At 34.9% G+C, this 13,770-nt stretch overlaps 1 long non-coding RNA gene across 2 annotated transcripts; it reads right to left on the reverse strand.

The window, feature by feature from the left end:
* Positions 1-8,893: 8,893 nt before the first annotated feature.
* LOC110729972 lies at positions 8,894-13,537 on the reverse strand. 2 transcript variants are annotated; one of them, XR_002512974.1, is made up of 4 exons: positions 13,368-13,525; positions 13,143-13,260; positions 12,704-12,941; positions 8,894-9,158 (listed from the first exon to the last, which is right to left on the reverse strand). It is a non-coding gene; the product is annotated as an uncharacterized LOC110729972 (long non-coding RNA). The 2 variants fall into 2 exon arrangements; XR_002512973.1 differs by lacking the exon at positions 8,894-9,158 and having other exon boundaries at positions 12,322-12,941; positions 13,368-13,537.
* Positions 13,538-13,770: the final 233 nt, after the last annotated feature.

The raw sequence follows: 13,770 nt of genomic DNA on the forward strand, positions 1-13,770 counted from the left end.
AATTCTATAAGCTTTCGAGGCTTGAATTTCACGATCCTAAGGGTGAAAGTAAAATAAAAGGCCATGGGTTTATAATGTGCTATAATCAAGGAGGGGTAAGGCTCTACATGGGAAGCAAAAAAGGAAAATGCAACCAAAAATAAAATAAGATAAAAGCTAAACCTAGAAAACAAAATAGTCACTGAATGAAAGAATGTTCTTTGTCATCCTAAGTTAGTTCGGTCGCGATTTTGGGAGTTAGACGCCATTTTCTAGAATCAAGCGTGCCTTGGTAAGGATCCTACGCCGCTCATACAAAGAAATGTTGGAGTCTTGAACAATGAAACTCACATCGGGTTACAAAAACTACCACTAGGCTTCAAATCCCCAAATTAGAGCAAAACCTTCCTACCACAAACAAGAGAAATTGAGTTCGATGGGCCTTACAAATTCTAAACCGGCTACCTTAGCATGGACCTATCCTAAAGTCAACTACTGGAAATCCCAAAGCATGTAAAGTTTTAACACTTAGTAAGAAAGACATTCATTCACGCAAGTTAACTTTTATTATGCTCAAAATGAAGATGAAACAACTAAAATTTTCATGGTTTGTCTTGAAACAATATAGTCATTTTTTTTTTAAAAGGAAGGAGAATAAAAGCAATAAGAGGCAAGTAAATATTTAATTACCAATTGACAAATAAAAATCGTTCTACATTATACCAACGATCACCAGATTCCATAGAATCAAATGCATACAACCTCGAACAATCAACTCCATCCTAATCTAACTAGCTATCCACACAAGAGAAAATGAAAGAGAGTAAAGGAATGGTCTCACCCAAATGTTTCTTAAAGAAAAATAAATCAACCAAACCATTTACCATAACTCGATTTGTTGCTTCCAATGTTCTTCAAAGGTACTAAATAGAGAGATAAAAACAAAGAGAAAAACTATACAAAGTGAAAGGTTAGAGAAAAATCTACAAACTTGAACCGTGGGCACAACAAAATACCCAAATCATCATCCAATCCTCATCATCGTCATTATCATCAATTAAAAACAATACAACTAAAAGACATAAAATCCCACACCCAATAACAAAACCAACATAAATCCTTCAAACGTTCCCACGAGTCCTTAGTGCCTTCCCCCACACTTACCCAAAACTACTCCCTTTTGACTCAAACACCCCCCCAACACTAATAAGAGCATCGTCCTCGATGCTTCACATGCAAATAAACACACAAGGGAGGGACCAAAAGGGGGGGGGGGTGAACATACATACCAATGGGGAACTATTAGCCACTAGGGCCAACACCATCATCATCATCCCTATCATAGGAAAAGCGCGAGGGGGGGCATAAGGATCCCAACCCACAGTGTAACTGGGGGGCCACCCATAATGACCTTTGAAAAGGTTAAGCTGGGATTGGGTCAATTGGTCATGTGGATCGGGTTGTACCAAAAGCAAAGGGTGAGAGGGATCAATGTAGGGTAGTTTGGGTCGCCCCTATAATCACTTCCACCCGAAACCCAGTAGTCATAGTGACCGGACTCATTATTAGAAAACTCACGCCTTGGCTCATCGGGGTTTAAGACAGCCGGTAAATAGGGGTACGTAGGTTGTTGTCATACCCCCATGATGGCACGGACCCTCGTTGGGCTGGCGCATATGGATAGTTGACCGGAGGAGTGACCTCCCCCCTACGTATACTACCATCATACAAGGTGTTAGTTTGAAAAACATTATGTTGGTAAGAGGCAAACATACCTTTCTGAAGTGCCATTTATGGCACTCATCTGATGAGTATTTAGGTTGCTTTTACCTTATTTTCATAGCTTTCTTTCTTAATAAATGCTTAGTTTTATGCAATTTCTCTTTATTTCCCTTTTTTTCTTGTTTTGTGTTTTTATGGTTTTTCTTGTGTTTTCTCCTTTATCTCTTCTTTTTGTGGTTGTAAGTATGTACGAGGTTTGGGTCTTGATATTGAAGATTTTCTAAGTTGGAAGATGCTTGTGGATTAGGCTCATAGCATTGAGAAAGATCAAGGTGCAAGGAAGTGGATGCTCTAAATTCTAGCTCTTGCGCTCTCAAATCGTGCCCTCATGAAAGGTGGTGTTTGAACCCACCAAAGAGTCCATTTCAATCTTCCATGTTTAGTGTTGATCATCATCATATGCGTGCACTTGATGCGAACGCATGAAGCAACAAGAAAGACGGAAGAAACCCAGAAAAAAGAGGGCGTGCAAGTCGCTTGCGCGGGCGCGAGCCTCTGCCCACGCGGGCTCTCCTCTGCCCGCGCGGTCGCTCCTCCCTGTTTTCGGCTTCGCTCGATTTCCTTTTCTGTGCCTCTTATAAATACTTTTTTTCGACCAATTTTTGTAAGAAGTTATAGACATAATTTTGATCATAATTTTAGCTTATTTGAGAGTTTCTCTCTCTAGATTTAGGGTTAGTTTTATGAGTAGATTTGGAGAGAGAAAGTGAGGAATTTCATTGGTGATGTGAGAGATTGATGATACAAGGGTGACAATTGTATTGAAAATCTTCTTTATTATCAATGAGCATATCTAACTCTATCACATTTTATTTCTTTAGTTTAATTTCATGTTTGTTTGGTTTGATTTTGATGTTTGATTCTTGATTAGTATAATTGTTCTTGATATTTTTTGATTCTTGATTTCTTTAGTTGATTGTTGATTGATGATGATTCTAGAGTAGTTATTTGGCTAGGAATTGGGTTAAACTTGTATGATTGATTGATTTTGATTAATTTGTGAATTGTGTTGATTGATTGTTGAGATTAAAGTGATTAATGTAAGTTTGCATTTGTGTGATTCGATTAGGCCTTGAGAATTATGCTAGATTGCATTGTAATTGCTAATGACACGACCAATTTTTAGGAATTGCAATTATCGATTGGTTTGAATTGTGATTCTCTTAGTTTGTTATTCGTAGAGACATCTAGATTAACGATTAGCAGATAGCTCTTTGATTCCAATTGATTTATTTAACAATTAGGCTTCACAACCATTAATTGGCATGTTCTTCCCAAGTTGTTGCAATTGTCATGATTACTTGTTAATCCCCATTCCTAGTGTTTTATTTGTTTGGTTGCTTGTTTGTTAGTTGTTAGTGTTCCCTCTTTATCTTTGCCTTCCACCTAGATTAAGCGCATAATTGAGAGCGCTTGAACATTACCGTTCCTTTGGGTTCGACCCTTGACTTATCTCTATACTTGTATATATTTATGTTTGTTAAGTGTTTATAAATTTAGTTTGACTTAGGAAGGATTAGTCAACGACCTAGTTTTCCCTCGTCAAAAATGTCGCCGTTGCCGGGGAACGGTGACTATGTTTGAGTGTTTTTGATTGCTTAAGTCTAGGTCTTTGTATATACTTTTCTTTTATTTGATTTTTGCTTCGTTTGAAAAAAAAATTGCATGTCTATCATTTCCTCAATATAACAATGAGTCTCTTTGTGAATATTTCAATAGACTTGAAGGATATTTGGATTGTAAATTTATTATTATTGTAATATTTGGGAGGCTTGCGAGATTTGTTATTTTGGTATGAATGAGGAAACTAGGAATAAAGTTGAATACACGCATAATGGTGAATTTGGAGCATTGTCAATTGATGATGCTTGGGGTTTTTATGTTTGGTTTGCTTAGGATGTATATAATAGGGATAATCATGGTTTTAATGCTGATGTGCAATGTCTTAATTCTTCTTATGTTAGCATGAATTCCCATGAAATGTCAAATAATCCCATAAGTGAACCTAAAACAAATGATTTCAACTTTATTATTTCCTCTTTTGTTCATGATGATGAGGTGCCTGCTCAAGTTGATGCTAATGGTGTGTTTCCATTTTCTTCATTATTTACCATGCCATCTTTTGATGTGCTTCATTCCCTCAATAACAAATCTCATATGCTTGATTGTGCCCCCACTCCCCAATGTGATGAATATGCTCATGATTTTCATGTTGATTCTTCTAATATTGGTTGTACTTCTTCTTTTCTTGTTGAACCTCAATCTTCTACACCTTTTGAATCTCTTGTTACTATTTTTGAAACTCAAATTAGGCATATTGAGCTTAGTAATGAGCTTGGGCCTAGTAAGGAGTCGATTCTTAACTCTATGAGAAGTTAATTGGAGATGATGAAAAAGAGTGAGGAGAATTTTGAGGAGGAAATAAGGAGAGGTAGAGAGCTAGAAAGCTAATTGTCATCTTTGATGCTTGTTTGTGAAAATTCTAAATCCAATGTGTGTGTTGAGGATGATGATGATGATTTTGAGCAACCAAGAGAGTGTGAGGATCCCATTGGTGAGAAATTGAGTGATGGTGAAGGAGATGAGAGTGAAGATAGTGTTGATTTCGAAAACCCAAACCCTCATTCCCATCTTGATGAGTCTCTAGTGCATGATTGTGATTCTTCTATTGATGAGCGTCATTTATGGCGCTCAATAGAGTAGTTTTCGATTCCGTTTTCTATATTTTCTCGTTTTATTTTCATATTATATTTCTAGTTTTCTCTTATTTTTCGTCTTTATAGCTCATTGCGGTTTTTCATTCACTTTTATGAGTTTTTCATGATTATTGTTCTTAATTAGCTATGTTTATTTAATTTCTATTCTTTTTGCTTTCTCTCTTACTTTTACTTGATTTCTTGCAAGTGAAGTTTGGAAACCTTGTTTGTCGGTCTCATACGGATGCTTTCTCATTGATTTTAGGTCCAGAGTACGCAAATATTTGAAGATTAAAAGGCTTCCCTCCTTGCGGGCATCACCTCGAGAGCACCAATGATGAGGATGCACAAGAGCGCAAGGATCAACGAGCGAGCAAGGGAAGCCAAGCCACGAGCACAGAGATGTGCACGCGCAAGCCCCTCTGTGCGTGCATGCAGACCCTGCTGTGCGTGCGCACGGGGTGCTCCCCTTCCTTCGCTCAATTTGTTATAAATAGCCTTGACTTTTCCTTTTTTTTAGGGGTAGACGATTTTATTTGTACTTGAGACTTATTTCCAGAATTAGAAGAGAGAGAAAGTAGATAGAGAAACTTGAGATTACCTGTTTGGTACTTCAATTTCATCTTTGATTTCAAATTTGAGCTTGGATTTCATCTTCTATCAATAAAGGTTTGTGAGATTTCTTTCCTTTGAATTTATTTTTGTTTGCTATTTCCTTTAATTCTTGAATGTTTGATTTAAATTTTGATCTTTGGTTAAGAATTTGTTGAATGTTTGATTTTCTCTTTGATTAAGCTTGAAATAATGATGTTTGTGATTCAATTTGCTTTGTTTTTCAATTCCACCATGATTAGTGAGTAGATTAGTAGCTAGGGAGAAGGGGAAGCATGCTTGATTGATGATTATTGCTAGTAGATGATTCTTGGTTGATTGAATTGTTGCAATTAAATTGGTTGACATACTTGTGCATGTGGTTAATTAGACTAGGAGTGATCAACCTATAAGATTAATCTAGATTGCATAGCAAATTTCAATGACATGAACCCTTGATTTGATAATTACTTTAATTATTTGAATTTTATTGTGATTCTCCTTGTTAATCATTCTTAGTGAACCCTAGCTTGGCTTGTAGGAGATAGCTTTTGGATGCTATTAGTTACAACTATTGTTTGTCCTTTGCAATGTTTGAATCAATCGAGTCATCCATCAAATAGCATAATCATTGAGCTTGCATGTGGAACCTATATCCCAAGTGTTTAGCTTATTGAATTTCTTTTATTTGTTTATCTTTTTGTTACCTTAGTTACAATCAAATTCATCTCAAAATCTTCGAAGTAGCTTAACCCTAGGATATAGCTTTTCCTACTCGTTCCTTTGGGTTCGACCCTAGACTTACCTTATACTCGTATTGTTTGTTAAGTGATTATAAATTCTTTGATTTGTTTAGCTTTTTGATACCTTAGTTACAATCAAATTCATCTTAAAATCTTCGAAGTATCTTGACCCTAGGCTATATCTTTCTCCTACTCATTCCTTTGGGTTCGACCCTTGACTTACCTTATACTCATATTAGGTTTGTTAAGTGATTATAAATTTGTTTGGCTCTAGGGGAGATTAGAAAACGACCTACATTTTTCCTACGTTAAAATGGCGCTGTTTCCAGGGAATGATATTGGTGCTTTATTATAGTTTTTGAGTCTACTTCATCTTAAATTGAAAATACAAAAAGATTTTTCTCTTTTTGGCTACATTTGTAGTCGTGCTACTAATTGTGTCTTTTGAGATTGTATGCATAAAGCAAGTGGTCGTTCACTAGTGCCACTTGATCCGGAGATTGTGAGGACAATTGTAAGGATAAAAGTTTCTAGATGATCTTTGAGTTCTAGATTTTCAAGTGATGAAGAACCACAACATGAAGAACAAGCAAGGATGGGAGAAAATCCAAGGGTAGCATTAAAGGAATTGGGGATTCCGGGTGCATATAGGGTTGAAAGTGGGATTGCTCCACCTACAACACCGGCAAATGACACTGAAATAAGGCCGAAAATGATCACTTTGATAGAAAGGCGACAGTTTAGTGGAGCTAAACATGAAAGCTCATTATACCATCTCAAAGAATTTGAAAAGTTTTACATCACTATCAAAGTGAATGGAATTTCCCAAGAATTCATCCGCCTCAAGCTTTTTCCCTTTACCCTCATAGGGCGTGTCTTAGAATGGCTAGACAAGGAGGTTAAGCCGAATTCTCTAAGGACATGGGATGAAGTGACCAAGGAATTTCTATCTTGTTTCTATCCACAAAAGAAAACGACGGAAACTAGAGCTTTGATTCAAGGTTTCAAGCAAAAGTCTAGTGAAAGCCTCTATAAAGCATGGGAGAGATACAAAGAGTATCAAAGAGAATGTCCTCACCACGGAATTCCTACTTACTAAATTATTCAAATCTTTTACGATTGCCTAAGTCCTCAAGGAAAGTCAAGTCATGTCTAGATGGAGGAGCTGAAGGTCCCATCATGAATAAAACGGAGGAGGAAGTGGTAGACGTAATTGAAGAAGTAGTGAGGTACTATAGAGATTGGCAAGATGGAAAAAGGGAGTCAACTAGAAAGAGTAGCTCTTCGGTGTACTCGGTTGATAATATAAATGTCATCAACAATCTATCCTCATAAATGACAAACTTGGGGAAGGAAATCTCCGCTATCAAGGAAAAGTTGGAAAGTGCTACCTCCCAAGTTTCGTGTCTTCCCTCACAATCTAAGGGGAGATGTATGTCTTATAGTTCTCAACCCTCTCCCTCTTCTAGTAACATGCCTAGTGGTTGCTTATTTTGCGATGTTTGTGGATCGTATGATCATGATGCTTCTAATTGCCCTCATGCATGTATGGATGTTTGTCATGATCAAGATGGAAATGTGAATGAGCATGTGAATTATGTGTCAAACAATAATGATTCTAGGTTTTAGAATCAAAGAAGTCAATGGAATAGGAATTACAACGACCATGGGAATTTTGACAACTCTAACCAAGGTGGTGGTAATAGGAACCAAGGAAACCAAAATTCCCGAGGTAACTATAACAACCAAGGTTATAGTAGCCAAAATCAAAACCAAAATTACGGTTATCATAACCAAGGTTATGGCAAACATAATCAAGGTTATGGTCAAAATCAAGGAAGAGGTATAATCAAGGTTATGGTAAAAATCAAGGAAGAGGTAATTGGAACAATCAAAATAGGAGAAATTTTCAAAACAATGCTCAAAAGGGTTCCCCACCCGGATTTTCTCCAAAGACCCAAAATGATAATTTTTATATTCAATCTTCTTCTTCTTCTTCTTCTTCTTCTAGGACCAACTTGGAAGAAATCATTGAAATCCAAACCAAGTTGTTGAACACTTATATGGCGGCGAGTGACAAGAAGTTTAATGAAATGATGACCTACAATAAGATGCTTGAAAAACAAATCTCTCAACTTTCCAATGATTTGAAAGACTATGCAAGCCCTTCTTCTTCACCTTTTCAAGGCCTAGACCCTAAGAGACTCGTTAATGCCATAGTAACAAGGAGTGGTAAGGTGCTTGAGGAGAGTTTGTCGATTTTAACGAGGCACAGTCTTCGATTTTAACGAGGCACAGTCTTTGATAATGGACATCCAAGGGGAACTGTTATGAAATATTTAGAGATATCCATTATCCTTCTTATATCCTTCAGGAATATTCTAGATCTATGGTTTATATTCTGATCTAACCAAACCCTAATTACATTGTATGCATATATATACCCCATCCTATATAATAAAGATATACAGATTAATTCTCTCTCCATCACTCATATTTTTTCGTCATTTGTACTCCCTCCGTTCCATAATGATGTTTTGTTTGGAATCTTTGACTTTTTTTTTAAAAAAAAAAGAGAGAACCTTCTAAATTTCTCTTAATCTATAAGAACTAACAAATATATTCATGTGGGATCTAGTTTAATTTGTCTTGGTGAGTAGATTATTAATATTTAATATTTATAATTTTTGCTAGTGTGAGATTAAAGATATTTGCGATCAAAGGTAAGTAAAAACTTGCATCGATTTACGAAACAAGAACATCATTCTGAAATGGAGGGAGTATGTAGTATCAAAATTAGGGCTGGCAAACGGATCAGGTCGGATCGGGTTCGTGTTCGGGTCACTTGATTTCGGGTCAGCTACCCTCCATCCCGAACCTGACCCATTTAACTTTTCGGGTTGAAAACCCCAACCTGAACCTGATATTTTTAGGTTCGGGTCAACCCGAAATTGACCTTATTTGACCTGACTTTTTACTTGGGTTAAAATCAGGTTTCTTTGACCTGAAATCAACCCGACCCAAACCTGATATATTCAGGTTCGGGTTTACCCAAAATTGACCTGAATAATTTTTTTTCATTTAAAACACTAGTTGTTCAGAGGTTAAGCGTTTTAATTCAAACCAAAATTAAATAGCGTAGTTTAACAAAGTAACAATCCTAATTAACGATTACAAACAAGTTTTTTTATAACACAAATTACAGTTCTCAAACAATAATTGAAGATGCAATAAGATTTTCATTTGGATTAAGATCGAGCGATGTTGTGCCTGACATCCTTGTTCACCACGGACACCACCTCAAGCTTCAAGATTAATCACACAACATTTCCAATTGAATATGGGTGGCTACTTCTTGCTGCCAAACCTATAAAGCAAACCAACATTAATATAATTAAAAGTTTAAAACATGCATATGATCTAAATAAGACTAGATCTAACTAGTAATCCAAGATACAAATTAAAACATGCATGCTCATGAAAAACAGAAATCAACAACAAATGTTAGCAAGAATAACCATAACATAAACAACATTTAACAATAAAAATTGGCATTAACATTCAAAAATTAGCAAAAACAATCGTATAATAACATAAACAACAACATTTAACATCAAAAATTAGTAATAACATTTGAAAATTAGCATGTAAAAACCAAAATAAACGAAATCAGGTAAATATAAAATTTATGAAGCAAAATACCTTGATTGATGAAGGAGAGGAATTGAGGAATGCGTCTCGCGAAGGAGTGAAGCAGTCACGCCGTGAAGGAGATGATGAAATCTCGAATTCTACAATGGTAAAGTACTCGGATCAACAATGGCGAATGGATATAGGGATTCTGAGGAGAGAGAAAATTTAAGAGAGAGAAGCAAGGGGAAAACGGCTGAAGAAATGAGGGGAAAAAAAAGATGGTTTTAGGGTATTGAATAAGGAAGCCTGGCCTCTTTATGAATTTGGGCTGGGCTAATAGGCTTTTTACGTTTTTGTTTTAATACTTAAATAGTTCGGGTTTTCAGTTCGGGTTGACCCGACCTGATTTTGACCTGAAATTTATTTCGGGTTTAAGTGGGTCAATTTCGGGTTGAGATTTTCAACCTTAACCTAACCCATTTAATATCGAGTTCGGGTTCGTGTCGACCCATTTAAGTTTTCGGGTCGAAAATCTCAACCCTAACCCGCTTTTTTCAGGTCGGGTTCTGGTCGTGTTTTCAGGTCGGGTCAATTTTTGCCAGCTCTAATCAAAATAAAAAGTGTTTTATATTATTTATTTTAAAATATTGTTCAATGTATCCACGTGGCAGAAAAAATCAAATGCCACGTGATCGATTTAGGCCCTATTCTTTTAAGCTTCAGGGCAGAGCAGAGCAAATTAAATTTCAGCAGAGTAGAGCTGATTTCAAGATAGCAGAGCACAGCCGAGCCAATCAGAGCAGATTTCAACATTATTATTATTATTATTATTATTATTATTATTATTATTATTATTATTATTCTTATTATTATTATTATTATTATTATTATTATTATTATTATTATTATTATTATTATTATTATTATTATTATTATTATTATTATTATTAAGTGCATATACCATTGATTTAGGTGAGTGAAAACATAAATAAATGTGTATCATATTTAATATATGTTAATAGTAGAAAGATAAAAGACAACTGTTTACTTATATTTATTTCACAAAAAATTTTAAATAAAATGATTTAATGAGTAATAATAATTTAACTTATAAATATGTCTTAATCATATATTTTTAACCGTCAAAATAATAATGATATATAAAGTACTACTTGAAATAACTTTTTTTTTTAATTCTTAAATTGTATGGAAAGATTTGAACAATAATTCAACTCAATGAACTAACAATCAATACCCAAATAAAATGTTTCCACACATTGTGATTCTAATATCAAATGTTTATAAAAAGAAATTGTTATTATTATTATTATTTTTTTTTGAAAGAATTGTTACAACTATTAGAGATTATTAATTAATAATATTATTAAATATTAATTTTTAATATTTTGAATTATTAAATATTATTATTGATAATTATTATTATGATTAATAAATATTAATTATTATTCAAATTAATAAATTATTATCATCAATACAATATTAATTATTATTATTAAATATTAATTATTATTTTAAAATAGAACAGAGCGGCAGGACAATTCCAAACCTCCTTAAAATCAAAATTGAAAGGGGGGTGTTAAATACCGCCATCCAAAATGATCAAAACTGCCCTCATTTCAAGCAAAATGCCGTTATTACCCTTATTAAACCCTAATTATTTTTTAGTTTATTTTTTACCCTTTTATCTTTTACTGCCCCATCAAACACCACAACCACCACAATCACACAATTAATGACCACAATCAGCGGAAGGCGGCAGTAGGCGGCAGTGGTCTGGTGTTTTCATGGCCGGAAATTCGAAAAAAGAGGTTAGTTTCTCTGTTTTTTTCTGTATTTTTTTTTTTAAAAAAATTCGATCGCGGGCAACCGGCGTGTAAAACCGATTGGCCAACTGCGGTTACCGGCGATCGGAACCGGTTAACGGTAGCGGCAAACCGGTTTACCACGCCGGTTAGGTACCAACGACCACAGTGTTGGTTTTTTTTTATTTTTGTTTTTTTTTTAAATTCGAATTAAGGTTACCGGCGATTGTAACCGTCGTTGTTAACCGGCGTGGAAAACCGGTTGACTGTCACCGGCAAACGACAACCATAACCGGTCAACGGCGGTGGTTACAGGTTCACAGGTCACCGGTAACAAGTGGAGTGGAGTGTTATGAAATCATTGTTCTTCTGTTTGTGTTATCTGATGCTTTCCCCTACGTATTTGCTAATTGATGAACTGCATGATTGTATGCTTTCTTTGCTCTGGAATCATTGTTCCTACTTGATAAATCTATTGTGAACTTGGGGTTATGTTGTAGATGAGTGAAGACCAATTAGAGTCTGAGTTTGTTTGGAAAACCTGAGGCTTAAGAAATTACTCACAAGGTTCAAACCTAGAGATAAAAGTCCAATCTTTTTTCACAGACCATAAAAAAATCAAAGAAAAGAAAGTGAAAATGGTGGAATGAGTAACAGTACCTAGCAGCAAAATGAGGCATAAAATGGAGAGAGAAACAAAACTAATGTTGTACCACCAGCAAGTAAATTATAACAATAATTAAGTTGAAATGTAATTATCACTATATAAATCCATTGTAAATAACCAACTACAAGTCATTTCAGGCAAATATTGATTCAAATTTCTCATTCTATAACAACATAATTGTGTCATTTGCATATATATCTGAATTTCAATTACAATGGACTCACTTTTAACATATACAATCTACCTTGGACTAAATGTTTTTTTCCCTAATGAAGCGTCCAAATGTCCTACGCGAGTGCCAATGCTAGACTCTCCAACATTGGTAAGACCTAAGACTAAGACACTTGGACACTTAACATATTTTTTTCATAAGATAGCCAAATCGGATCCTTGGACATCTGCCATGGTTCAAGTAACATATTTTTAAATCATCAGAACAAAAATGGCCTATAAACAAAAGTTGTATAATTAAATTCATATTACATTTCTCATATATTAATTTCTGATTTTCTCAACAGCTAAACAAGATAAACACATAATTAAACTTAAACTAAAAATAAATAAATACGGAGCACAACACAATTTTTCCAGTGACACACAACATTCTAGCATAACAACAAACAAATGCAGTACTAATTAATCTATGTCAAAATAAAAAAAAAACAACAAAAAAATGCAAAGCGACAATTGCTAATTACACAATGCTAACATTAATAATTTAATCAAAGAAATTACATAATTGTTACAATCAACAGAAAAATGGCAACAAAAACTCAGTGAGAGAATGACCTGAAAGGAGGACGGAGGAAAACGGAAGAATAAGGCAACAGGTAAAGACGACGAAGGTGAAAGTGGAAGGGATGAGCGAAGAGTGCTGAATATGCGCCGGAAAATGAAGGATAGTTGTATAGCGCTATTACCGGCGTTTTTTCTTCGGCGGCTTTTGCAATTGCTTCAAGGATAGTCGTATATGGTTTCTCTGATATCATGAAATTCCATTGGATCATAACGATCTCAAAACTAAAATCTAATCAAATTAAAAAACACAAAATCAATCACAATAATTAGGTCAAAATCAACCAAAAAGAGGGGAGAAAAAGAGGAACCAATCCATATTAACTCTTGTGCATAGCAGTTAAGAGATTCTTCTTAGGATTAAGAAGAGTCTTAAACAATGAAGATGAAACATTAGAAATCTCCATTTTCCTAGGTTTACTAAGCTAATTACCTCTCTTTCTCTCCCTAAAAATGAGGGATTTTTCTTGTTCTTCTGGTTCGAAGTTCTTCCCAAATTGGCAGGATAATTTGCGCCAGATTGATGGAAAAAAAATTGATGGGAAAAAAACCTTAAAGCAAGGCATAAAATAGATATTTTTTGTAGTTTAGCAACAATAAACCCTAAATTGTGAAATTGATATAACACTATTACACAAAGATCAGAAAATATCTTTACCTCAGTAGCGGTGTCGACGGAAAATAGATAGACATACCAGAAGCCGCAAAAATGGAGAACTCAGAAGTACGATTCCATGGAGGAGGCTCACTGAGAGTATGCTTCTAGTGTTCTCAAACGAAAAAATAAGAGGATGAGAGTAAAATCAGGAAAAACAAAGAAAGGAAGAGTTAAGGTTCAGTGGCAAGACCGCAAATAGCATCCCAAGCCGAGGGTAATTGCGAAAGGACACTGTCCTACTGTTCATAAGGAACAGTTCCACATATCTTCTCTCTTTTTAAAGAGTGTAGATTTTTATGTTTTGTGTCATGAGATAATGTAAGAAGACATGTTTTGTCTAATTTTAGGTCTCTTGCTAATAGATCCAATTTTTTTTTAATAACGGGTCTCTTTTACCTCTTCC

This window comes from Chenopodium quinoa, unplaced genomic scaffold (assembly GCF_001683475.1).
Source record: "Chenopodium quinoa cultivar QQ74 unplaced genomic scaffold, ASM168347v1, whole genome shotgun sequence".
Taxonomy (NCBI): domain Eukaryota; kingdom Viridiplantae; phylum Streptophyta; class Magnoliopsida; order Caryophyllales; family Amaranthaceae; genus Chenopodium; species Chenopodium quinoa.